Raw genomic sequence first — 26,064 nt, forward strand, 5'->3', positions numbered from 1 at the left:
AGTGCTCAATGTGCGGACGGCTCCTCCCTGGCTCCCGCCGCCCTCTTAAATCCTCGGGGCCCCCCAGTAAGCTCTCAGACAGGAGAGTGGGCCGGCGGGAGGGAAGAAAGACAGAAGCAACAAAGTTGTTACAAGCGTGCATTCCATTCATTAATTCCAGCTGCTGCAGCCTCAGCTGACACCAGAGCGGAGGAGCGGAGGGCAGGGGGCTGAGAGGGAAGGGAGGGCCGGCAGTGCCCCACTCCCCTGAATCCCCTTGTTTCAGCATCATGTCCTGCACTCCAGGTACCGGACATCACCTCTGAAAGGTGGTATATTCAGCCCCATTTTACAGATGAGGAAACCTGGCCCCCGGGAAGCGGAGGCCCAGGGCTCCCTCCCTCCGCAGCCTGGCTGGGCCTTCGCAGGGACAGCTTGGCAGACTGAATTGTCCAAAGGCAGCCGCCGCAATTCTTCAGGCCAGGGGCTGAGCCCCGACTGGATGGAGACGGTCATGAAATTCACCTGCTCTGACCAGCCAGCCATGTAAGTGCAGTCACGTGACCCCCTTCTGGCAAATGGGACGTGAGGCAAAGTTGAGCAGGGGTGAGGGGGAGGTTTTCCTGCCCTGGTAAAAAGAGGGAGAAGCAGTGGAAGTAGTTTTGCTCCTTCCTTCCTGTCTTAGGACATTGTCTTAGCTCGGGTTCCCCAGAGGCAGACCCCGAGACAAGGGTTTGAGGGCAAGTGAGGGAACCCCTGTAGGGAAGTGGGAGGTGAAGCAGGAATAAAAAAGGGCCAATAAAAGGAGGGTTAGGGAGCAGGTGACCGCCGTGGGCAACCAGTGCCCAAGCCCCCTGGGAGACAGCGAAGCACACACACCTCCGAGCCCTGCCACCCAGGGGCGAGGGAGCAGGACATTCATCTGATCTACTAACTCCCATCCGTCAAGGTGTTCATCCCCACCCAGTCAAGCTGTGGGTGCTGAGAAAGCCCTCAGATGTGCTGATGCTGGCAGTTGGAAGTTCAACTGGACCAACGTACACCGAAATGGTAAGGATAACGAGACGTGGGATAGAATGTCTGGAACTTCAGCAACCATCTTTTGACTGTGAGGCAGTAGCCAGGAGAATAGCATTGAAGTCGGAGGTGAATAAGCTGCTGATCTAACCTACCTCTGTTCCCCTGACCCAGGCTTCTTGTTATGTGAGAGCGTCAGTGCCTTTTTTGCTTAAGTTGTTGTTGTTGTTTTTTTTAAGTAACGTAGACTTTATTTATTTATTTAATTTTTTTTAAACATCTCTGTTGGAGTATAATTGCTTTACAATGGTGTGTTAGGCTTAAGTTGTTGTTAGTCGAGTTTTCTGTTACTTGTAGCTGAAAGCATCCCAAAGGATAAAGAGAGGCTCCGAAAGGGTAGAGGCCTTCCAGGAAGGTTCTCTTGCCCCAGATCTCGCGTAACCTTCTCACCCCCTGGGCGCCTTTGGAGGACTTCTTTTCGTTGCCCAACTCTGATTCCCCACCATGGTCACCCCACAGGGGCTGGGGGCGTGGAAGATGCCTTCCAGATGAGGACGAGCTTCTTTGGTCTCGGTGGCTTCCTTCTTTTCCTTAGCCGGCTGCCTACAGCTGCTCAGCATGGACGTGACCTCCATGGGGTCACACCTGTGAGGCACCTGCCACGGGCCCCGAATGCCTGTTCTCACGCACACCCTGTTTCGACACAGGCTTGGGCCGCATCCTGAGGCCCTCTCCTCCCTGGCTGAGCCCAGCCCCCAGCTTGGGGCTGACTTGTCTGGGTGAGGATCAGGGTGGCATTCACAGTACTTACAGCCGGCAGAAGTCAGTCAGAGGAGACAGAGCCTGGGCTGGTGCCTCCAGGGCCCGTGCGGGGCCAGGTGTCCGTCCTTCAGCTACTGGGGAGTCCGGAGGTCCCGGGCAGGGCCAAGGTACTGGCAGGTCGAAGGGGCTCGGGCAGCAGCTCTCCACAACCTGGCTCGGGAGTATTTTAAAAATTTAACCATTGGTTTGCTTGGACCCCATGAGCTGCCTGTGGTCGAGGGCAGAGGCTGGGGTCATCTCGTGCAGGAGCAAGCTTGGTCCTTCCTGCGTGTGGCAGGTGCGCCCACCTGTGTGCCTGAGAGCCTCCCCCTCCCCCCACAGGAGAACTTCCGGGTACCATGTGGTACCTGGAGGCCGAGCGGAATATGGCCATTCCTGCCCCAAGACACCCACAGTCGGGCAGGGGACACAGGGGTCCAGGCTGGGACGGGACAGTGAGGGGCCCTGGGAGGCCAGAGGAGGCACCCACAGAGGAGGGGGAGCCTGAACTCAGAACCATCCGAAGAATGCTTTTGTGGGTTGAATTATGTCTCTCCCAAAAAAGGTATGTTGAAGTCCTAATCCCCCCACCCCTGTTACCGGTGACTGTGACCTTATTTGGGAGTAGGGTCTTTGCAGAGACCATGGAGCTAAGATGAGGTCATTAGGGTGGGCCCTGATTCAGTGTGACTGGTGTCCTTGGAGGAAGAGGAAGAGGCAGAAACACGGGAAGACCATGTGATGGGAGAGGCCGAGGTTGGAGTGATGCAGGCGTAAGCCCAGGAGCACCAAGGGGCGTCGGGCATGCCCAGAAGTGGGGGGAGAGGCAGGAAAGGGCCCCCTGCAGGTTTCAGAGGGAGCAGGACCTGCTGACCCCTTGATCTCAGACTCCTGGCCTCCAGGCTGTGAGCAAGCGCACTTCTGTGGCTGGAAGCCCCCCAGCGCGTGGGACTAAGTTACGGCAGCCCCTGGACGCTGGCCCAGATGTGCAGGGCGGGCTGGGCAGAGGTGGGGGCTGCTCTGGAGTGACCTCCACTGGCTTCTCTGGGGAGCAGGTGTGTGAGCACGCACGTGTGTGCACGTGGGTCTCGGCTGTGCTCTGGGAAGGCTCAGGTTCTCCGCGTGATGTTTAAATACCAACATCAAAGCAGCCTGAGAGGAGCCAGGCGGTCAGGGCTGCAGACAAAATAAAGGCCTCGTGGTTGCTATTGAAGCCAGGCCCCTGGCCGACCTGTCCTGGCCCCAGCGCCCTGCGTGTGAGACGCTGTGGGCTGGGCAGGTCGTGGTGGGCGTGGCCGTGGAGAGAGCCGCGGGTGGGGGCGTGTCTCTGCCAGGAGCGCAGCCACTGGGGCCGGTGAGAGACCCCCGACCCTGAAGGTGTCAGCCTTATGACTGGCTTTCTCTCCAGGATGCTGGCACATCAGACTGGCGTGCATTTGCCCAGCCAGGGAGTGGGTGGAAGGCACTCGGCCTGGCCTGGCCACCCTCCACCCATGTTCAGCATTAGCCCACACTGGGCCCAGCGGCTGTTCTGGTTGCGATGGCTATGCTACCAATTGGTACAAGACGTAGCAGCTCAGTACTGGTTTTTTTTTTTAAATTTATTTTTAAAATTTTTGGCTGTGTTGGGTCTTCGTTGCCGTGCACAGGTTTCTCACTGCGGTGGCTTCTCTTGTTGCGGAGCACGGGCTCTAAACGCGCGGGATCAGTAGTTGTGGAGCACGGGCTCTAAGCGCGCAGGCTCAGTAGTTGCGGCTCGCGGGATCAGTAGTTGTGGCTCACGGGCTCTAAGCGCGCAGGCTCAGTAGTTGCGGCTCACGGGCTCAGTAGTTGTGGCTCACGGGCTCTAGAGCACAGGCTCAGTAGCTGTGGCGCACGGGCTTAGTTGCTCCACGGCATGTGGGATCTTCCCAGACCAGGGCTCGAACCCGTGTCCCCTGCTCTGGCAGGTGGATTCTTAACTACTGCGCCACCACGGAAGTCCCTCAGCACTGTCTTTATTTAGCTCAGGATTTTGCGAGTCAGGAAATCAGGAAGATGCTCAGCTGGGCAGCTCCTGGCCTGGGGTCTCTCGCGCGGTCACGAGGTGCGGGTCATCTCAGAGCTTGGCAGGCCTGGGTCCAGGAAGGCCTGTGGTGCTGGCAGGTGACGCTGGCAGAGGCCTGTGACTGCTTTTGGTCAGAGCGGTCACAGGCCTGTCTTGGTTCAGAGTGCGGACTCACATTCCACCTTTTGACGGGGTCGTGTTTTAAAACTGACACTGGCCACAAAGAACTTCCCCACGTGGGGACGGCCGTTTGCATTGGCCCGCATTCTTGGGTTGGCTGGGTCCCTGCCTACCTTCCCGGCCACACTCCAAGCTCCTCTGGGTGGAGAGTCCAGTGAATGTGAGCTGGGAAGAGCAGGTCTCAGGAGGCTGGTCCAGCTGGAATTGTGCTGGACCAGTTTCCTGTGGCTGCCCGAACAAGTTATCACAAAGTGAGTGGCTTAAAACAGGAGACATTTATCCTCTCACAATCCCAGAGACCAGAAGTCCTAAATCAAGAAGTCGGCAGGGGGACTTCCCTGGTGGGGCAGTGGATGAGAATCCGTGCTCCCAATGCCGGGGGCCGGGGTTCGATCCCTGGTCGGGGAACTAGATCCCACATGCATGTTGTAACCAAGAGTTCGCATGCCACAACTAAGGAGCCCGTGCGCCGCAACAAAGGAGCCTGCCTGCTGCAACTAAGACCCAGTGCAACCAAATAAATAAATAAATATTAAAAAAGAAAAAAGAAGTCGGCAGGGCTGTGCTCCCTCTGAAGGCTCTCCCAGCTTCCGGTGGCAGCCGGAGCCCCTTGGCTGGTAGGTGCATCACAGTGGGGGGATACTCTTCAACCTAGGAAGTTGCTGATGTGCCCCCTGCCTTCTACCCCCTGGCCCCCAGGAGGTAACTGACTTGCTTCTCGACTATAGGTGTTTCAGGGACCCCACCTCAGTGCCTGCCAAGTAATTTCCCTGGAGAATCCTCTGGTAGGATCCTAGCTCCTCGGCTGGGGCCAAGTGAGATAAGCTGGGGAGCAGGTGAGATAATGATAAGGCAAAGCTCGGCCAAGCCGTGGGCCTTTGCCCAGGCCGCGTCCTCCGCCTGGAGAGCCCTTTCCCTGTTTGTTTTCTGCAACCACCTTCTAGGGCCACTCAGACCTTGGTTCAGGGGATGTTACAGGCTGAGTTGTGTCCCCTCAGAAAGCAAAGGTTGGAGTCCTAACCTCCGGCACCTCAATATGACTATACTTGGAGAGGGGACCTTTAATGGGGTAATGAAGGTACAATGAGTTCCTTAGGGTGGACCCTAATCCAGTATGACTGGTATCCTTTTAAGAAGAGATTAGGACCCAGATGCACACAGAAGGCCGACCACGTAAAGACACAGAGAGAAGACGGCCATCTACAAGCCAAGGAGAGAGGCCTCAGAAGACACTAGCCCCACCGACACCTTCATCTTGGACTATCAGCTTCCAGGCTGTGAGAAGTAAGTTTCCGTTGTTTAAGCTGCCCAGTGTGTGGTATTTGTTACAGCAACCTGAGCAAACTAATGCAAGAGTGTTGGGAAAAAATGAGATGGATTTGGATACACAGACAAGAAAAGGCATTCTTCGTCTCTTTTGGAGGTCTGGCAGGTGCAGAACAAACCCACAGAACCCGTCTGTAGGTCTAGGCCAAGAGAAAGATCAGGAAGGGCCCACACTGTGACCAGCAGAGACCCCGGGGTCCCTCCCTTATTCTACATACTCCTGTTGGAAGTTTTTGGTTTTTTTTTTGGCTGCGTTGGGTCTTTGTAGCTGCGCGCAGGCTTTCTCTAGTTGCGATGAGCGGGGGCTACTCTTCGCTGCGGTGCGCGGGCTTCTCACCGCACGGCTTCTCTTGTTGCGGAGCACGGGCTCTAGGCGCACGGGCTTCAGTAGTTGTGGCACACGGGCTCAGTAGTTGTGGCTCACGGGCTTAGTTGCTCCGCGGCATGTGGGAACTTCCCGGACCAGGGCTTGAACCCATGTCCCTTGCATTGGCAGGCAGATTCTTAACCACTGTGCCACCAGGGAAGCCCTCCTGTTGGAAGTTTTTACAGAAGCACATGTGACATTGTAATTAAAAATGAACACAATTAAAAAATGCTGCATTCTGGTGGTCTAGTGCTTAGGATTCTGGGCTTTCACTGCCGTGGCCTGGGTTCAATCCCTGGTCAAGGAACAGTCCCACTAGCCATGCGGTGCAGCCAAAAAAAAAAGCTCCATTCTGCATCCCCTGCCTCTGGGATGGTGCCCTTGTTGTTGGCACCCCAGGCTGTGTCTGGGGCTTTCCCTGCAGACCCCACAGACTGAGTAGCTGTTTCATTTTGGAAACACCTACTTAATTAGTACTGCTACGTGACAAATGACCCCCACACCTAGTGCTGCAAACAATCATTTCATTCCGCTCGTGGGTTCTCTGGGCCGAGGATTTGGGAAAGGCACAGTGGAGCTGGCTTGTTTCTGGTCCATGATGACTGGGGTCTCAGCTGGGAAGACTCAAAGGCTATGGCGATGTGAATCATCTGAAGACATCTGTCTGGTGGCTAGTGATGGCAGGTGGCTGGGACCACGCCTGGAGCTGTTGGCTAGAACACCTCCTTGTGGTCTCTCTGTACGGCCTGGGCTTCCTCACAATATGGCGGCCACAGGGTATTGGACATCTGACATGACAGCTCAGGGCTCAACAGGTAGTGTCCCAGTGAACAAGGCAGTAACTGCCACTGAAGTCACTCAGTGTTACCTCTGCCACAGTCTACTGGTTACAAGCAAGTCACAAATCCAGATTCAAGGGGGGGGCATAGGTCCCACCTTTTGATTGGAGACATGGCAAAATTCTAGAAGAGCATGGAGGGAGGTATTTTTTGATGTTTATAGAAGCATCATTCTGATCTTTGCCGTCATCTCCACATTTTCCTTTTGTGTGTGTTTGTCTGTGTGTCCAAATTTCTCCTTTTTGTAAGAATGCCGTCCACCCTACTCCAGTGGGACGCATCTGAACTAATGACGTCTGCAATGACCCTATTTCCACATAAGGTTGTATTCTGAGGTATGGGGGTTGGGTCTTCAACATATGATTTATTTTGTTTTGTTTTGCCACACTGCGTGGCTTGCAGGATCTTAGTTCCCTGACCAGATTTTGAACCCGGGCCCTGGCACTGAAAGCACCAAGTCCTAACCATTGGACTGCCAGGGAGTTCCCAACATATGAAATTTTTTTTTTTAATAACTATTCTTAAGGAAATTTAGCCTTTTTTTTCCTAAAATTAATTAATTAATTAATTTTATTTTTGGCTGTGTTGGGTCTTCGTTTCTGTGCGAGGGCTTTCTCTAGTTGCGGCAAGCGGGGGCCACTCTTCATCGTGGTGCGCGGGCCTCTCACTATCGCGGCCTCTCTTGTTGCGGAGCACAGGCTCCAGACGCGCAGGCTCAGTAGTTGTGGCTCACGGGCCCAGTTGCTCCGCGGCATGTGGGATCTTCCCAGACCAGGGCTCGAACCCGTGTCCCCTGCATTAGCAGGCAGGTTCTCAACCACTGCGCCACCAGGGAAGCCCACATATGAATTTTTGAGGACAGAACTCAGCCCATAACACAAGGCCAGGCTGTCAGAAAAGGTGACACACCTTTGTTCTCTGAGACGCTTGCTTTTGGAACCTTGAGCCACCATGGGAGAACTCCTGAGACCTCCATGTTGCGGGGAAGCTCCCTCCACCTGGAGAGGCTGCGTAGGTGTTCCCGCCCACAGCTCTGGCTGAGGTCCCAGCTGATGGTCAGCATCTACCTTCAGATGGTTCCAGCCCCCTGGCCTCCAGTTGTTCCAGCTCGCAGCTCTTAGTAACTAAGCTTCAGACATGATGGCGCCTCCTGGTTCCTCTTCTCCTGTTCCACTGGGTCTCCACTGAACTCACTGTGCAGTGCGCTGTGGAGGCCTGGTCCTTGGGGCTGCCATTGGGGAAGGGGCTTTCCTAGAACAGAGTGGGGGCCTGGGGCAGGGAGGATGGAGCCAAGGGCAAGTTTCGTCTCCCACTCCCCACCCTCTGTCTAGGGCAGGTTGAGTTTAGTGAAAACTCATGACGCCTCACTAAGCTGTGGCCTCGGAAGGTGGGGGCTGTGTCTGTCCCGCGTGAGGCTGAGCACGCCCCCTGCACCCCTCCCACCTCGGGGCCTCGGCCTGAGCTGGCTCCTACCAGCTTGCGGGGGCTCACCGCAGTTTGTAGGAATCTTGTAAACTAGCTGCTAAACACAGCTACGACTAAAAGTTAGGTGATAAAAACTTACAACTAAATAAACTATATGGAAAACAAAGATGGTGAGGCCTCAAAACTCATCATTTCCTAATTATTTTCCCACAGTTTACTCTTTTGAGGCTGTTTCCATTTACTGGATCTGTAAATACACCACACAAACGTGGGTCGCTGCTCATCTCTGCCCAACTTCTGCGTTCAGTGGCAGCTCAGAGTTGGGAGTATTTACACCACGGAGATTGGCAGACGCTACAGATCAGGGCTTCCCTCCTGTCCACCCCTGGGAACCGTCCACCACTGAACATTCACCAGCACTTACCAACCACTGCAGTGGTACCCACAGGGCGAGTCTGGGAGGAGGGTGGCCTGGGGTATAGGCCTCCTGTGGGTTTATGAAGCATAGCCTCAGAAACTCTTTTCAGCTTGAACCCCACGTTTTAGTTATCTGTTGCCACGTAAAAAACCATCCCAATACTAGTGGCTTAATACAACGACAATCATTTATTTCGCTGGTGAATCTGTAGTTTGGCAGCTCTCGGCAGGGTCGGCTCACCCCTGCCCTACGTGGTGTCTGCTGGGACATGTCCTGGGGCTGGACACCCACCTCCAAGGTGGCTCACGTGGATGCAGGCTGGTGACCGGAGGTCGCCTTCTACGTGGGCACTCCTCGGGACTGCTTGGGCTTCCTCACAGGGTGGTGGCTGAGTTCCCAGAGTGTCACCCCAAGAGGCAAAGAACGGAAGCTGCCAACTTTTGAAGGCCTGGCCCAGACCCGGAACACTGCCCATTCTGTCGCATTCTGTCGAGCAGTCAAGGAGGCCACAGCATCAAGGGGAGGAGACGGGAACCCCACCTTCCAATAGGAGTGTCAAAGGATCTTAGGGCCACGTTCTCACATCTCCACCCCCCTGGCCCTTCTGTTCTCACTTCTCATTTCCTTCGGCACTGCTGCCTCCTTCCTTGGAGGTCTACAGAGGGCCCCCAGCATGCCAGGCTCAGCCAGGCAGTGTGCAACGACACCCGTGGATAGCGATATGGATGGTTCCCAGGGCCAAACACTCACATCAGAGTCCATTTTACAGATGAGAAGACTGATCCGGACCAAGATCACAGAGGTGGGATTTGTTCCCCCATCACCCCCCTTTGTACCCCATCCACGTCCCCTGTCCCCAGTGCCTTTGGGGACCGTGACCCTACAGGCTTCCACTGCCTCCAGCCAGACTTGGCTTCCAGAACATTCCGGGCCTCCATTGCTTGATGCTTGGGGGCAGCTCCCGACTGACGATGAACTGAGCTGACACGTAATTTGTACCTTGTGTATGAAGATGCAGTTGTTGCCAGAAGAGCTCTGAAACGCTCCGTGAAGGATTCCTATGCCTTCAACACAGCACCAGTTTTTATTGAGAGTTTGAATAAATACCACTCAACCCACCCAGGCATGAAGGGGAAAGCAGATACCTAAAATCATGGGAGGGACTTCCCTGGTGGCACAGTGCTTAAGAATCCTCCTGCCAATGCAGGGGACACGGCTTCGAGCCCTGGTCCGGGAAGATCCCACATGCCGTGGAGCAACTAAGCCCGTGTGCCACAACTACTGAGCCCACGCGCCACAACTACTGAAGCCCGCGCACCTAGAGTCCATGCTCCACAACAAGAGAAGCCACCGCAATGAGAAGCCCGCGCACCACAACGAAGAGTAACCCCCACTCGCCACAACTAGAGAAAGCCCACGCACAGCAACACCCAACGCAGCCAAAAATAAATAAATAAAATAAATAAATAAAAAATACATCTACAAATGGAACAATTCTCACGGAACACCTACTAAACACTAGCAGAAGACCTCAAATACCTGAAAGGACAAGAAAGATCTCCATGGGACTTCCCTGGTGGCGCAGTGGTTAAGAATTCGCCTGCCAATGGACAGGGGACACAGGTTCAAGCCCCAGTCCAGGAAGATCCCCCCTATGCCGTGGAGCAGCTAAGCCCGTCTGCCACAACTACTGAGCCTGCGCTCTAGAGCCCGCGAGCCACAACTACTGAGCTCCTGCACTCTAGAGCCCGTGCTCTGCAACTACTGAAGCCCACGTGCTCTGGGACCCACGTACTGCAACTACTGAGCCCGTGTGCTGCAACTGCTGAAGCTTGTGCGCTTAGAGCCTGTGCTCAGCAACAAGAGAAGCCACTACAATGAGAAGCTCGCGCACCACAATGAAGAGTAGCCCCTGCTCGCCGCAACTAGAGAAAGCCTGCATGCAGTGATGAAGACCCAATGCAGCCAAAAATAAATAAAAAAATAAAAACTAAAAAAATTAAAAATTTAAAAAAAATTTTAAAACCCCCAAAAATTAAAAAAAAAAAATCGTCTTAAAAAATAAATAAAATAAAATCATTGGAGCTGGGCTCCCGTGGGCCGAGGTGATAGGGCCCTGCTCCTCGTGGACAAGCCCAGCTCATGGGCAGGAGGTCAGCAGGGCCGCAATGTGCATCCTAGGGCCACTGTCATCTGTGCTGACCCAGGATAGCCAGTTGCCTGGGACGGGAGGCCTTGCCTGACTCTCTCGCCTCCCACAGGCCCAGCATGCTATCTGTGAGCCAGGCAGACCCTGCCGGGGGCCCTCTAAACCTTAGCAAGGCTATTCTTCCAGCTTGGAGTGCCTGTCTCTGCTTTCCCTGCCTAGTAAACTTCTATTCATCCTTGAAAACCCTACCAAAATGACGTCATTCCACTCATTCATTGAGTGGACATTCACTGAGGTCTACTGGGCTGGGCATGGGGGAGAGAGTGATAATAAAGCAAAGGGCCCCTGGCATGGGCTGTATTATGGACTGAATGTCTGTGCCCCCAAAATTCGTATGTTGAGCTCCTAACCCCCAAAAGTGATAGTATCAGGAGGTGGGGGCTTTAGGGAGGCGATTAAGTTTTGATGGTGGAGCCCTCATGAATGGGGTTAGTGGTCTTGTAAGAGAGACCCCGGAGAGCCCTCTGTCCTTTCTCTAATGTGTGGACACAGTGAAAAACAGCCATCTGTGAACCAGGAAGCGGGTCCTCACCAGACGCCAAATCTGCCAGTGCCTTGATCTTGGATTTCCCAGCCTCCAGAACTGTGAAAAATAAGTTTCTGTTGTTTAAGTCACCCAATCTATGGTATTTTTGTTACAGCAGCCCAAATGGACTAAGACAGGCTGAATTTTTCCCCCCATAATTCATATGTTGAAGTCCTAGCCCTGGTACCTCAGAATGTATTTGGAGAAGGGACCTTTGAAGAGGTAATTCAGTTAAAATGAGGACATTAGGGTGGGCCCTAATCCTATAGGACTGGTGTCCTTATGAGAACAGGAGATCAGGACACAAGCACGCACAGAGGGATGACCATGTGGAGACACAGGGAGAAGACGGCCGTCTACAAGCCAAGGAGAGAGGCCTCAGAGGAGACCAACCCTGCTGACACCTTGATCTTGGACGGCCAGCCTCCAGAACTGTGAGAAATATATTTCTGTGGTTTAAGCTGCCCTGTCTTTGTTGTGGCGGCGCAAGTGGGCTGATACAGCCTCTTAGGCTTGTAGGGATGACAAACACGTAGGAGATGATTGTAAGAGGGGTAATGGGGGCCTTTGGGAGGGAGCAAGATGGTCAGAGATCTGTTTTTCACCTCCCTCCCAGGGGCACCGGTCCCATCCTGTTTCCTCTTTTTTTGTTTTTCCCTTTCATCCTACCCAGTTATGTGGAGATCTTTCTTAATTTATTTATTTTTGGCTGCACTGGGTCTTCATTGCTGTGTGTGGGCTTTCTCTAGTTGAGGCGAGCAGGGGCTACTCTTTGTTGCGGTGCGCGGGCTTCTCATTGCGGTGGCTTCTCTTGTTGCAGAGCACGGGTTATAGGCGCGCGGGCTTCATTAGTTGTGGCACGTAGGCTCAGCAGTTGTGGCTCACGGGATTAGTTGCTCTGCGGCATGTGGGATCTTCCTGGACCAGGGCTCGAACCAGTGTCCCCTGCATTGGCAGGCGGATTCTTAACCACTGCGCCACCAGGGAAGTCCCGTGGAGATCTTTCTTGTCCTTTCAGGTATTGGAGGTCTTCTGCTAGTGTTCAGTAGGTGTTCTGTGAGAATTGTTCCATTTGAAGATGTATTTTTTAAAAAATTTATTTATTTTATTTATTCATTTTTGGCTGTGTTGGGTCTTTGTTGCTGCGCACAGGCTTTCTCTAGTTGCAGCGAGCGGGGGCTACTCTTCGTTGTGGTTCGTGGGCTTCTCATTGCGGTGGCTTCTCTTGTTGCGGAGCATGGGCTCTAGGCGCGCGGGCTTCAGTAGTTGTGGCACGTGGGCTCAGTAGTTGTGGCGCATGGGCTTAGCTGCTCCACGGCATGTGGGATCTTCCCGGACCAGGGCTCAAACCCTTGTCCCCTGCATTGGCAGGCGGATTCTTAACCACTGCGCCGCCAGGGAAGCTCCTGTAGATGTATTTTTGATGCATTTGTGGGAGGAGGTGAGTTCCACGTCCTCCTACTCCACCATCTTGACAGGAGCTCTCAAGAGATCTGGGTTCAAATCCCATCTCCATCACCATTCAGCCCCGTGACCTTGGCCAAGTCCCTTCCCCCACCTGGGCCTCTGTTGCCACATCATAACAAGATCCCAAGACATAGCAGTCCTGTTGCCCACACCACACCTGAGCAGACCAGCAAAGGCTGTGCAGGAGGACCTCTGGGCCTGCCAGCTGCAGCCTGGGTGACCCAGGCAGAGGCGGCCTTTTCTGAGCCCCTGTTGGCCTCTGGGGGGTGGAGATGAGGTGGCTGGAGCAGGGTCAGGAGGAGGTGGCTATAGGAGGGGCCCCTCAGAGGAAGATCCCTGCCATCAGGATGTAAGTGCAGGTAGTTTACTTGGTGGTGGGGGCAGCCCAAGGAAGGCAGGGGAGTGACATAGGCAAGGAAACGCAGCCAGAACAGGGTGTGTTATTGGTTTTTTTTTTAAATCATTTTTTACATATTGAGGTATAGTTGATTTACAACGTTGTGCCCATCTCTGCTGTACAGCAAAGTGACTCGGTTATACACATATAGACATTCTGTTTTTAATATTCTCTTCCATTATGGTTTATCCCAGGAGACTGGATATAGTTCCCTGTGCTATACAGTAGGACCTTGTTGTTTACCCATTCTAAATGTAAGAGTTTGCATGTATGAACCCCAAACTCCCAGTCCGTCCCTCTCTCTCCCGCCTCTCAGGGTGTGTTATTGGGCTCAGCCTGCCAGGGACCTCAGCGATGGTGTAGAACCTGGCAGGGGAAGTGCATGACCTCACTCTAGTGACTGCCAAGGCCTGCTGGGTGGGCAACTTCACTTCCGGCTCCTCCCAGCCTGCCCTGCGTCTGACCAGGGGAAGCCCCCCAAGTCACAGCAGGTTCTCATTGCAGGCCCTCCGATTAGGGAATGTGGGCACTGCCCCTACACCCCGAGACATCAGTCTCCCCTTCTGCATCATGGCTGGCTGGAGGACCCCAGTCCTTCTGCAGGAGGGGCTTTGAGTTGTGTCCTGGAGCTGGGATAAGGCAGAGGGGCAAGGGCCCAAGGTCAGTGTTGTATAGGTGGAATTGTGTGTTGCACAAAGATAGGGTAAAGTCCTACCCTCTGGAACCTCAGTATGTGGCCTTATTTAGAAATAGGGTCATTGCTGATGTAATTAGTTAAGATGGGGTCACACCGGAGTAGGATGGACACTTAATCCAATATGACTGGTGTCCTTACAAGAAGAGGAGAAGAAACACAGAGACAGACCCACACAGAGAGGAGACGCCACGTGAAGACACACACAGAGGGAAGACAGCCTTGTGACAATGGAGGCAGAGATCGGAGTGATGCAGCTTTAAGCCAAGAAATGCTAAGGATGCTGGCCGCCACCAGAAGCTGGGAGCGAGGCCTGGAGCAGACCCTCCGTCACAGCCCCCGAGAAGGAACCAACTCTGCTGACACCTTGATTTTGAACTTCTGGTCTAAACTGTGAGAGAATAAATTTCTGTTGTCTACAGCCACCTAGTTTACGGCCATTGTCGTGGTGCCTCCAGACAAGCAATGGAGTTGGCTTCAGGCCTGTCCTGGTCAAGAAGTGCTAGGGCAGTGGCCTGGGGACAGGGCTGACCACAGGGCGTGCAGTGCCAGTTGGGAGACCATCCTTTCTTGAGCACCTGCTCCGTACCCAGCCCTCACTAGCAGAGGGAGCGAGGCGCTGGTCACCTGGGGCGCGGGGCTTCCAGGCCCCCTTGGCTACCTGAGCGCCTGCTAGTGTTCGGAATGAGCATCTCGGGGCCATCTGCATGGTCATTGCAGGCACACACACTCTCACTTGATCCCAGGAAAGGAGGTTCATTCAGCTCCACTTTACAGACAGGTAAACTGAGGCTCAGAGGGGAAATGGCTTGTGAATGTCACATACCAAGTGAATGGCAGAATCAGGACTTGAACCCAGGTAGGCTGACTCCTCAGTTCCCTCCTGTTTCCTCCCGTGGTCATTCAGTCACCACCCCCCAGCAAGGGCAGCCCGGCCAGGGACGGACAGAACTGAGTTCAAACCCCAGCTTGGAAGGGGCAACATTGCGTCTCCTTTTCTGACCTTGCTTTGGAAGTCACAGTGTCACTTCATGTGTCTGGTTAGAGACACAAGGTTCTACCTCCACTGGGAGGAATGTCAAGGTCACAGAGTAGAAGGGACACATTGTGTGGCCATCCTCATAGATACAATGTGTCATGACAGCCACTTGGGGAGCCAGGCCCCATGCCCCACAGTGTGGCATTTAATCATCTGGAACTGGAATTGTGACCTGATGTGCCGGTGTGGGCAGGGTGTTGAGAGAGACAGAGAGACAACAAGAGAGAAGGAGGAGAAAGAGGAGGAGGGGGAGCGGAAGGTGGAGGGGCGATTGGAGAAGCTGCAAAGTTTGTGGCCAGTACAATCCCCTTGGTGAAATTCTGCCTCTCGGGCAAGGCTGTGTGATAAATCTCATTCATCAGTCATTCCTCAGGTCTGATTAGATCTTGCCCTTAGGGAAGACTGTGATGGGTAGACAGCTCATCTGCAGTCTGTTTTCTGTCCAGCATTACCATCTCTCCCGATAAACTCCTGGGGCATTGCCTCTTTCTTGCTGCAGATGTGAGGTTGGCCATATCCTACCACATAGAGAAAATGGATGTTTGTAGGAGAGAATGGGTCCAATGGAAAGGGAATTAAAATTGAGAGGGAGGGGGCAGTGTATGTCCTTGATCTATCCATACCTGAAGGTGTTATACTTCTGGGCTTCCTAGTTGTGGGACCCACTGAAAACATCTCTTTCTTGCTTTAGGTTGAGGCCCTGCATGGTCTGGCTCTTCCCACTGCTCCTGGGCCTTCTCCTTGGCAGTGCTCACCACCCTTAAGAGTTCTTTGTTAACCAACTGTCCCTCTCACTGGACTGTAAGCTCCATGAAGACAGGACTCTGGTCCACTGTGTTTACCAGTTTATTGTCAGGGCCTAGCACAGAGCCTGACCAGTATTTGTTAAACATAAGTGGATAAATATAAGGAATGATAAATGCTCTGGCAGTGAAAGTCCTTTGTGCAATGATCCTCTCTTCCCTGTGATGGCCTCACACGGAGGTGGTCAACTCAGGAAATTTAAGTGGCCTGGGGTGCTGAGTCACCACATGGAGTTCAGCTGCCCTGGAGGGTTGCCCAGGCTCAGAGCAGACAATGTGTCAGGGAGAATACATTTTATGTGTTGTGATAAGCCATTGAGATGGGGATTTTTGTCACTGCAGCATAACCTAGCGCATTCTGACTGATGCACCAGCTTCCCACGAACAACAGCAGATCTAACCCCGTGGGGACTACCGTCTGGGATATGACCAGTCATCCCCTCTGGATGCTGTCCCACTTCTGCTCATCTGCGTTTCCTGCCTGACTCTTATGGGCACTTAAATCTGGGATGGTATGGGAATTCCCTGGCAATCCAGTGGCTAGGACTCTGTGCTTTCACTGCCGAGGGCGTGGGTTCGATCCCTGGTTGGGGAACCAAGATCCTGCAAGCCATGTGGCTCGGCCGAAAAACGAAAAAAAAAAATTAGGATGGTGTATTAGTTTGCTAAGGCTGGTATAACAAAAGGTCACAGAATGGGTGGCTTAAACAACAGAAATGTATTCTCTCTCAGCTCTGAAGGTTGGAAGCCCAAGATCAAGGTGTGGGCAGTGCTGGTTCCTTCTGAGGGCTGTGAGTGAGGATGTCCTCCAGGCCTCTGCCTCTGTCTGTCTCCTGTTTTTATAAGGACACAAGTCATATTGGATTGGGGCCCACCCTATTCCAATATGACCTCATCACAACTATAGTTACAGAGACCCTATTTCCAAATAGCATTACACTTTGAGGTACTGGGGGTCAGGACTTGAACATCTGAATTTTGGGGGGTATTCAACACACAACAGATGGCCTCCCAGAGGAAGGTCCAGGGGAGCTGGGCCAGGTGAGCCGGGCTGGACAGGGGAGGGCGGGGGAGAACCCACATATTTCCAGCAGAAGGAACCATGTAAGCAGGCCTTTCTGGCAGGGTGGCTCTAGAAGGTTCTTAAGAGACTCCCTGTGGGCACAGAAAGTATGCGAGTGCATGTGTGCGCGTATAGTGGGGGGCCCACCTCCCGCTCCTTTCCAGGGTGGAGACAGCCAGAGACATGCAGAGAAAGTGGAGGGGCGCGGGAAGGGGGGCCTGCCGGGTTTGATCTTTTTGGTTTTGTTTTTGACTTTCTGCTGACTCTGGAAATGGACTGACATGGGGGTGGGGGTGAGGGAGAGAGGCAGGAAGGCAAGGGAAGCTTTCAAAGCTGCAGCCATGGGAAATATTTTTATTTTCTGTTTGAAAGAAAATGCCAAAGAAGGATTAAAAAAAAAAAAAAAAGGAGGGAGGGGGTGAAGAGATTAGCGTGTGCATGCGCGCGTCTGTGTGTTTGTGTTTCTTTCTGTGTGTCTGTGTGTATGTGTGTGAGAGAGAGAGAGAGAGAGATCCTGGGAGACTGTGGGGATGGGAGACTCCTGGGAGACCTGGGAAGAAGGGTTAGGCCCTGCTGCCCTGCTGTCCCCTCCCTGGAGATGCCACCACGGGCCACGGAGCACTGCCAGGGAGCACGGGAGGTGCAGAGCTGGGCCGAAACCTCGCTGGCTTGCTTGTTGCCACCCGGGCTCGGTGACTTTGGGAAGTCACCCCACTTCTGTGGCTCACACGGACCCTTTTGACGAGGGTGTCTCTAACAGGGGCACAGATGTGTGGGACAGAACGCATATGCAAGGAGCAGACACCCAGAGGAATGCCCAGAGACTGGGGGGTGTGTGTGTGTCAGAAACCAGGAGACCCAGAGGGGGAGGGGAGATGGGATTCTCTGGGTGTGTCCTGAGCCCGAGCTCTGCCAGAACTGGGAGCCCTGGCCCCCTGAACTCCCAACCGCAGCCCCCTCCCAGCTGGGAGTGCGGGCCAGTCTCCCTGGGTCAGCCTGACCTCGCCCTGCCCTTACTAGGCCCAGGCCAAATGGGCTCCCATTAACCTCTGACCTCTGTTGCCTCCCCCACAGGCGAGGGCAGGAGAAGGTGGAGAGGATGGACGGGGCAGGACAGGAAAGGGGATGGCAGGCTGGGTTAGTGTAGCTGGCCGTTTACCTTCTCTAAGCCAGTCTTGGTCAGGATGGGGGCTCCCAGGGACGCAGGGGCTCCACATTCGTATCCCCAGCGCCCTGCCTGGCTTCGCTGAGGACGCCCGCCACATCTTAGCTGTGTGGGCCTGTTGCTTCTCTTTCTGAACCTCTGGTTTCTGGTCTGTTAAATGGGCGTGACAATACCCATGTCAGAGGGCTGTCCAAGCCTGCACGAAGCAGGGGTTTGCATCAGAAGGAATTTTCAGACCGAAAGAGAGGAAGCTGGAGGGTTCTGCTGTGGAAGGGGGTGGGACGGGCTGGATTTGCAGGGGCCACGTGGGTCAGGCCAGTGGGAAGGGATGGAGGCGCCTCTGGGGGCCAGGCTGGCGGAGGAATTTGCTGCAGAACTCTCAGCATGCACAGGCCTGCCAAGCAGGGGTTCAGAGGCCCAGACAAAGCTGCGAACCAGCAGCAGGAGACGGGGACCTCGAGGAGGGGACCGGGTAGCCCCCTCCTCCCCCGCCAGGTACAGCGACGCCCCCCCCGCCCCCCCCCCGGCAGGCACACCCCTCCCCAAACACACGTGCTGCCGGGCCCTCCATTAGTCACCCTGGTGCTGACATACATAAATCCCATTAGTCACACCCGCACAGACTGGCTGGGAACACACCCAGGCACACCCGGACAAAGAAGGCCCCCAAAGAGGCCTTTTCTGTCCCTCATGCCTCTTTCCCAGCGCCTAGAACAGGGCGGGGACCCTGGGCGCTCAGTGAACACGCGGTCAGCGTCCCCCAAAGCGACCATCTCCCACAATAACATCCCCACAAGCCGGCACTGCCGCCCCGTCCCCTCCGGGCACACCAGTACCACCTAAACCCTCATGAATGCCCTTGGCCAGTGCCTCTTCAGCTTCTCTCTGGAGGGGGCACGGCTGGCATGGTGTCCCTCTCCCCATGCCCGTCCTCTGACGGGTCTAGCAGGAAATCCATTCCCCAAGGTCAGCAGAGCTCCTCAGCAGGCGGCCCCAGTGCTGATTTATTGGTGGTTTATTTGGAGAAACACAATCGCTCTTGGATTCTGGGGAAAAAATGCTCATGGTGGACTTTAACCTTGGGCTGAAACCGCAGAGCTTTGTTTTCGGAGGCGCTTCCTGGGGCGCCGAGGGGCTGGGGCCCAGGGGGGAGGCGCGGCTGGAATGTGGCTCAGCCGCCTCTCCACTCCCAGGCGGCGTTCCACCGCCGCCGAGGCGAGTGCTCAAATTCTCCTGGGCTCGGCCAGAGGGCCTCAGTCCCTCCAAATGTGCTTTTAGAAATTCTAGGAAGGAGCTCCCTAGGTGAGTGTTTCCCAGCAAGGTTTCCAAACCCTCTGCCTCCGGCATCTGCCACGTGCCAGTTTGCCGTCGTGTCACTGGCACAGTGAGGCTCTCGGGAGGCACCCAGGAGGGGTGAATGCCTCCCCCTTCCGCGGTTGTCCCCACCCGAAGTCCCGCGCAAGAGGTGGCTGTTCGGAGGTGGTTGTCCCCATCAATAGAGCAAACCGCCTGATGCAGGTCGGCAGAGCCAAGGCCTGTTCCCCGCCCCTCTGGTAAAGAGACAGACAAAGCTGGTGACATTAAGCGTTATTATTGCAAATACACCCTGTCTGGATCTGCACCCCTGTATCCCCCCCACGTCCCTCCCCCCACCCGGGGTAGAAAGACTGCCGCCCCTACCAGGCTGCTACCAGCGCTGGACCAATTCCTGCTTTCCCGATGGTTTGCCTATTTGCGCCAAAGCGGGTGGCCGACCAGGGTGCCGAACTGGGGCCAGACGGGGAAAAGCCGGAGGTATCCCCGGCAAGGAGGAGATGATGGGCTGGCACCGGGTGGTGAACCAGATGAGCCCCTACCTACAGGCACAGCGCCTGCAGACACCCTGCTTGGTCCTCGTTGCACACAGAAAAAGTCCCCCTCCCCGCATGGTGCGCCCTCAGAGGGCTCCAAGGGCAGAACAACAGCCCAGGATTAAAGCACGGTCTGCAGAGAGGGGTGGCAGGCTGAGTTCTGAGAAGCCACTGTGACCCTGATGTCGCCCCTCGATGGCACAGGTAGAGCCGGAGTTGGGCTCAGGTGGGTAGTCGCGCGCCCATCCCAGCCTCACCTAGCCTTCCTAGGAGTAAGCAACCCGCCCGGGCGCCCCTACCCTAGGCAGCGATGCGGTGAGGCCCAGGCCACTTCAGGGTCCGGTGACCGCGGGGATGGAAGATGGTGGCACCAAGTGGACAGGGCCGTTCCCTCTCTCTGGTGAAAGGGGAAGCTTCTGGCTTGATTCCCTGCGCAGTCTCGGGGCCCCCAGGCCCTGACCTGGAGAGCAGGGCATCTGGTGCGATAGGGACGCGGGGTCGACGACCGGGAGTACCCGTGCGTGCAGCGGGAAGGAGGGCCCCGCGCCGAGATTTATGGCCGCAGCCAGCCCCCTGCGCACGGAGAGTGTCTCCCTTAGAGCCAAACAGTAGAGTGGAAGACCCGACCCGGCCGGGGGAAGAGGCCAGGGCCGGAGGCGGAGCCGAGAGCCGCCGGGATCTGCCAGGGCCGGGCCTGGCTCTTCGGTCCAGGCTCTGCCCGCCGTGCCCCCTGGTCCCTGCGGCTTTCGTGGCTCTGGCGCCGCGTCCTTGGTCTTCCTGGCGGGTCGGGACCCATCTCGGCTGCGCTGGCCGAACCTCGGCTCGGCGCCGAGTCGTGACTGGGCCAGTCCCAGCAAGGGGATGGCGAGCCTGGCTTTCCCGGGCGGGGCCTCTCCGGGTTTTAGCGGCACCCGGGCCAGGAGCTCCCTGGTTGTCGGACCTGGAACCTGGAAACTGGCGCTTAAAAGACAGCGTCACGGCTTCCCGAGCGGGCAGCAGAGGCCGGCGAATGCCCGGGGCTCCCTTCACCGAGAGGCTGGTGGAGGCGCGGGGATGTCGGTCCCCACCGCGAAGGGCCGTTCGGGGCGACGGGTGGAGGTGGCTCGGGTGTCCTCGCCTAGGAAAGGATGCGGGTTTCTTTTCTGGGGAAGGGGTGGGGGAGAACGCGTCCAAGCGGTCGGCCACACCAGGACTCCGGGGAGCGCCGTGTTCGGCCCTGAATAGGACAGGATTGACCGAGGCGCTGGGGACTGAGCCCGCCAGTGACAAAGGCGTAGCTAGGGAGAGCTGAATCCAAGGTTGGCCTGTCCTTGGCTTTTAAAACAAAGCGAAATAATTTTGTCAGTCAGGCCGCGTCCACGGAGCTGGAGGCCTAGGAATATACAAAAGGCCTCGTTTCTGGCGGCCCACGATGGCCGCGGACAAAAGCGCTGGCTTGGGCGGGTTCTCTGGGAACTGAGGTTTGGGGTTGCGAGGAGGTTCCCCCCTTCAGCCGATTTTCCGCCCAGCTAGTACAAAATACACACACACACACTGCGTCAACACACTCTTTTTGGCTACGGATCTTGCCGAGTAAACACAAATACGTGGGGGGAGGGAGTGGAAGATGGCGGCGGGACCCGGGAGGACTGCGGGCTGCGCGTTGTTACCCGCTCCGCGCAGGGCGCCCCGGCCTGGTTTTTACGTTTCTGTGACCACCAAAGCGGGGAAGGTGTTTCTTTCCCCAGACCCTGAAGCCCGGCCAGGGGTGTCCCCCATGCCCCCTACGAATGGCGAGGGCCTTGGAAGGAGCCTGGGCTGCGCCCACCACTCGGCTTGGGATCCGTCCCCCGCCCTAAAGATGGCTCCCGGCCGCTGCTTACCCAGCGACTGCGGGCACCCGGGCAGCGGGGCGCGGGCCGGGAGGGGGCAAAGATCGGGGCGCGCGTAGGTCGTCCGAGGCGGGTGGCTCCTCGGCGTGGCCGGCTCGCGCCCCCACTCGAGCTGCAGCTCGGAGAACCGGCACTGCCGGGCAGGGTCTGTCCGGGAAGCCCCGCTGCGCGGCCGGGAACCGGGAGCCGCCGCCGCCACCTACGCGTTCCCAGGCCCTGCACGCGGGCGAGCTCTGGCGGGAGGGCCGCGCAGCGGCTCGCGCGGGTGCGGGTATATGCAGGGAGGGGAGCGCAAGTGGGCTGCAGCCCACAAAGACCCGGGGTGTGGGTGGGGGAGGGGGCCTCGCCTGCCCCGTACCTCGGCCCTAATGAAATGCAGGCTTGGTTCGCCACTCCATCCAGGCGCACACTTGGAAAATGCAAACGCCATTGGCAAATCCAGGGCAAACAGGCAGAATTTTTATTAGCAACTAAATGATTTATGGCACACATACCCCGCCGTCAAAATTACGGCGTCTTGAGCATCCAGGAGTGAAAACATTAAACATTTATAAAAATAGGCTTTTGTTTTTTTCCACCCTGCAAGTCCTTTGTATTCCCCACCCCAACTCTCTCAACGTACATATTTTTTTCTTGAGCTATATTAAAACAAAGAAAAACATTCCAGATCCCGGGCGGGGGATAATGGAATGGAGGTTCAGTGTCTGGGGTCTGAATACTGAGCGATGGGGGCCCGGGAGTGGGAGGGTTTACTAGGAACCCACAGAGGCCTCTGGATAAGACTGGAGGACACTCGGCGCCCACCCGGGCTGCGACCCCACGCACGGCCCCTTCCCCTGTCTTGGCTTTCAGCAGCCTCGTGCAGCTCAACTGCATTTACTTTATTTTCTGCAGTCACCCCCCTCCCCCAAGGCACACAGACACAATACCTCCTTTCTCTAACCCCCCTCTCCTCTCCGTCTTTGCTCTGGCCGTCCCGGGGCTGCACCGGGAGCCTCCCGCCGCCCCGGCCGCCACTGAGACCTGGGTGCCCTGCTCCGCCGCTCGTTCCCCTCGGCTCCGGCTATTTTCGTGGCTTTCTTTCCTTCTCACTCCTCCCTTCCCCCCCCCCCCCCCCCCCGGCCCCGCAGAGCTCCAGCTTCCAAAAGAGGGCAGCCTAGAAACCAGCGCAGGAGGCTCCAGGAAGGGCAACTTGAAACTGCCCTCAAGAGGCTGAACTTTTTTCCTCAAATTTATACTGGAATTAAATTAGACACCCCCAGTTCGCTCTCCAAGCCTACCCCCCTTCTTTTTCTAAAAGTGGAGAAAAGAAAATAGAACGAATGGGCGCTAACTAGCTCATTTTCCACCCCCTCCAGAAAAGTTGCCTTAAAAATGGATTGAAAAAAAAAAGAACAAACGATGCGAAAACGCTGAGTCCGCAGCGCAGGGCGAAAGAGCGGGCTTCTCTAGTTTTAATTAAAATCTAATCACCGCGGTTGCTCTCTGAGGCAGGATCGGCAAGGATTTCTGCCCCTCCAAGCTTCCTTTTGAGGGTACGTAATGCCTAGCCGGGCACGGGTCCCTGCGGGGCTGCGGAGGGTGCGGGCCCCTAGGACTGCCCCTCCGACCGCGTCCGCACTCCTCGTGCCCGCAGCCAAGTAGGTTGCCGCGGGCAGCTCCCGGCTACTCAACCCAGAAAGGATTTTGCTGAAAGCGCAAAATAAAAGTACAAAGTCTGGGGGATTGGGGCTCCCCTCCCCCTCCGGCTGCCGCGGCCAGCCAAGCACTTTTTGGGCTTGGCTGCTGCTTCCTCTGAGCTAAACAGATTTTTTTTCCCCCCGGTCTCGCCCTCCCTGGAGGGGGCACGGCGGATGGAAGGCGAGAGAGGCCCCCAGCCAAGAGGTTTTTAATATTACACTTTAATAGGTTTCAGAAGGCCCCGTGGAGAAATGCTAATAGGCTGAAATGTCAGAATCGAGAGGGAGTCAGTTCGCGCTCAGCCGATCTAATCCTTTTTTCTGCTCTGATTTTTTTTTGGGGGGGGGAGAAAGGGAGGGGAGCGCCCACGCAAAGAGAGCCTTTGGGGAGGGGCGCGGTGCAAAGCGCCGCAGCCCCGGCCGGGGCCGAGCGGGGGGCGCGCCCTGGCCCGCGTTTCTATAGGAACCCCTTTTAGGAGATTAGAGACTCACCCGCTGCCCGCCGCCGCGGCCTCTCCAAAATATTAATCAGTAACCATCTGACACCGCGTTTCAGGGAGGAACCCGCAGACCGGGGCTAGGAAAACCGCCTTCTCGCCTGCCCATCCCACCCGACCGCGCAGTTCGGGGAGGGAATGAATCGCTGCTTTGTTTTAAAGTGGGGTGGGGGGAGGAGGGAAAAAGCAGCCCTTGTCCGTTTTGGCGTCTGCACCGCGCGTTGTAGAAGGCGCGCCCCAGGGGAGGTGGGGAGCCGGGGGCCCGGGCCCGGGGTGCAGCCCGCCGGGCCTCTGGCTCTTCCCGGCTCGCTCGGCTTGTCACCTCCTCCTGCGAGCAGGAAGCTGACAGGCGGCCCATTAAACCGCGCCTTGCAAAGCCCTGGATTGCGGCGACAACCATCTTCCTCTATTTTGATCACTCAGCCCAGACGCTGGGGGAGGGGGGAGGAAAAAGGAGGAGGAGGAAGGGGGGGTCCGAGCTGGTGGAGGGGGAGGGCTGCCTAGAAACGGCCCGGAAAAATTCTCACCACCAGTTTTGATCATTCAGCCCCACCGAGGGGAGCCTGGAAACTGCTGGAGCCCCTTCGTCCGTAATTGGTTTTATAGGGATGGCTGAGGGCCAAGGTGTTTACATGCGCGTGATTGGCGGCGCGCGCGGCCAATGGGTGGCGGCCGAGGGCAGGCCTGGGGGGAGGCGGGCACCCGGGAACAATGCGTGTTTCTTCGCCGGAGAGTGTTCCCCTCCCCCAGCCTCCCCTTTCCCGCCCCCCCGCGGGTTTTTTTTTTTTTTTTTTTTTTTTTTAGATCCAGCGAGAGGAACTTGAAAGGGGGGTTGTGTAATGTACCTTTTCCAATCCCGGGCTGTATATGGAGATTTGGGATTCTTTAAACCGGCGCTACCTGGATTTTATTAAAAAGCGGGGAGCTCGGCGGGAGGAAAGCTGGCTTTTCCGGGGGCTGCGGGAGCCCGGCCGCGGGAGGGCGGAGGAGTTGGCGCGCCGAGCGCTCGGCCCGGGGAGCGGTTTTCTACCAAAAAAAGGAAAGGCGGGCAAAAAGTGTGAGGCGGCTGCGGGTGGCGAAGGGGAGCAGCGGCCGCGGGATGGCGGGCAGCACGGGCGCCTAGCCGCGCCGGGAGCCGGGGCCGCCACCGGAGTCGCCGTCGCCTGGAGCCGGGAGCCCTGCCGCGCCAGGTACGCCGCCGGGCCACCCGCCTGCCCCTGTCCGGGCGCGATGGTCTCCAAACTTCTCCAGATGGCCCCCCACCCCGCCTCCCCCCTCGGGGTGCGCCGGGGATACCCGCAGCTCTCCAGCTCCCGAGGACAGAATCGGGGGACCAGGGCCGGCGTGGTGGGGTGCCCCGGGAGGGGTGGGGGCAAGTCCTTGCGCCCCGGGCGCCCACCTGAGCCCCCAGCCCTGCTCTCGCCCGCCCAACAGGGCCGAGGGGCGTCGGTTCCCTTCTCGGTTCCCGGCAGGCGGTGGGGGAGCCAGGGACGCCTAGACGTTTTCGATTATAGGCTGTTTTTAATTAAAAGCCGGAATTCAGCCATTTTAACTGCATTTAAGAGGGGGAGAAAAGTAGGGAGAACGCAGCAGAGCCCGCAGATGGCCGAGCCAGCTTCTCTACCAGAGCAAGGGTGTTCCGGGGGGCTTCACCCCGACTTCCCCAAAGTGGGGCGCTGGGGCATGACCCGAAGCGCTGGCTTTTAAAAGAAAGCTACACAAAGAATTTTTTTTTTTTTTTTAAATCACGGAAAGCTCATCGCCTGACATGTATCTTCGGATGTGGCGATCTTAGATTTTTCTAAAGTAAACGCGGATCTGGTAACCAGAGCCTGATGGGAAGCAGCGAGGGAGGGAGGGGGTGTTTGTAACCAAAACCGGGTTAAAATAAGCATCCTTAGCAAAGTTGGGGAGGGAGGCTGGAGGACGCCGGGGGGTTGCGGCTGAGAGGATCTGCAGCTCCGGGGCCTGGCCGCCGGTCGCGGGGCGCAGGGCGGGCACCCGGGAGCCGGTGGCTTTGGCTTGATCGGTGGCTCTAGGAGCGCCCGGGCCTCTTGGAATCAGGAATCCGAGCTGCTGAGGGCAGACGGAGAGCGAGGGCAGGGTTGGCTCCCAGACCCCCCTCCCGCCCCCACGGGAATCGGCAAATCTTTTAAATAAACAGCTTTAAACTGGAACTACAGGGGCATTTGCCCAACGCTAGGGGAGGCGCCCCTCGGTCGGCCCGCGACGCGAAGGTTTTCTTTGTAGGTTATTTTTGGGGTTGGGGGCAAGCTAGGGTAGGAGCGACACCCTTGAGTCCCTCCCTTCCCCTCTGACGCCCCCCAAATCCCCCGCGCCAGGCCACGTCCTCGGGCCGCAGGATTCCCAGGCCAGGGCGTTGGAAAATGAAACCAAAGCTTGTT

The 26,064-nt window shown here is 56.5% G+C and overlaps 1 protein-coding gene and 1 long non-coding RNA gene across 2 annotated transcripts in view; one reads left to right on the forward strand and one right to left on the reverse strand.

Moving 5' to 3' along the window:
* Positions 1–200: 200 nt before the first annotated feature.
* Positions 201–24,131, reverse strand: LOC132348817 (uncharacterized). Its single transcript, XR_009497564.1, has 3 exons — positions 23,655–24,131; positions 1,808–1,968; positions 201–607 (listed from the first exon to the last, which is right to left on the reverse strand). It is a non-coding gene; the product is annotated as an uncharacterized LOC132348817 (long non-coding RNA).
* Positions 24,132–24,501: 370 nt separating this feature from the next.
* TNRC18 (trinucleotide repeat containing 18) overlaps positions 24,502–26,064 on the forward strand; it is an 86,432-nt gene continuing 84,869 nt past the window's right edge. The window contains 1 exon segment of the mRNA XM_059896726.1: positions 24,502–24,849. The gene's annotated coding sequence lies outside the window, so the exon portion shown is untranslated.

Source organism: Balaenoptera ricei, chromosome 15 (genome assembly GCF_028023285.1).
Source record: "Balaenoptera ricei isolate mBalRic1 chromosome 15, mBalRic1.hap2, whole genome shotgun sequence".
Taxonomy (NCBI): Eukaryota; Metazoa; Chordata; class Mammalia; order Artiodactyla; family Balaenopteridae; genus Balaenoptera; species Balaenoptera ricei.